This window comes from Nannospalax galili, unplaced genomic scaffold (genome assembly GCF_000622305.1).
Source record: "Nannospalax galili isolate Female #2095 unplaced genomic scaffold, S.galili_v1.0 scaffold1072, whole genome shotgun sequence".
Taxonomy (NCBI): domain Eukaryota; kingdom Metazoa; phylum Chordata; class Mammalia; order Rodentia; family Spalacidae; genus Nannospalax; species Nannospalax galili.
In genome coordinates, this window is record NW_008330495.1 from 60,484 (window position 1) to 61,511 (window position 1,028).

Below are 1,028 nucleotides of genomic sequence, written 5' to 3' on the forward strand. Positions count from 1 at the left end.
TTACACCTTTTGGAAGTTAACTAGTAGTTGCAGCTCAGTGAAAGTGCAGCCCAGTCACCATACTGTCAGTGAAAACTCCTTTGCTCTCTGCAAAACAGACAAAATTTCAAACTTTCCATTTACATCTGTGAAACCCATTGCTTTAAAGTCACAATATGAAAGCAATCATGGAAGTTTGATGCAAACTATCTGGATATTTTCTGGGTTACATTTGTGCCTTGCACTGCTCTGTTGTAGCAGATGGATTAGCTGTGGACAGGTGATTCCCTTTTCCTTCCTGATGAACAATATGGTCATTATGACAGACACCAAGTGGGTCATCCTACTATTTTGTTCTTATTGTTTACTATTATTGTTATTATTATTATTATTATTAATTGTTGTTATTTTAGTGCTGTTTATTAAGCCCCAGACACAGAGGTTGCTCTGCGGCCACTCTGTCTTACTTACTATTTTTAAAAAGTACATTTGATTTTAATCTCTAATAAATCTTTGGTAAAGAAAATAAATTCTACTTTAAAAATTGGTGTATGCTTTTGTCATTCAGCAAGTGGCTTTGAATATGTGCTCTTTATGAATGCTTTGTGTCAGTTGTCCTCAGGTGAATCCATCAGATAACTGCTAGGTGACTCACCCCCAGTAGACATTAGGAGTCAAAGACAGCAGTTGCTGGGAGGAAGCTTTAGCATAAGGAGCATAATGCCAGTCAGGGCAACACAGTGAAGCCTTGTCACAAATACAGTTTTCTTTAATCCAAACAAGTAATTTCATTATTATGGGGTTAAATATTTTAATACACATTTTACAAGGAAAAAACGTCTTGAATTCTTTCGTAACAGAATAGAGATGTGAATTCTAGTCATTGGCTTTTCATTCCCTAACCTGTAAAAATTATAATATTAAAATTTATAAGACATGAAAGGCTTAGGAGAAAAGTGAGCTTCACTAAACATACACCACTGAAGACCTTCTCTTTCTTACACAAGAAAGTATTTTAAAAATTGTTTTTCAGATTATTGGTTTACATG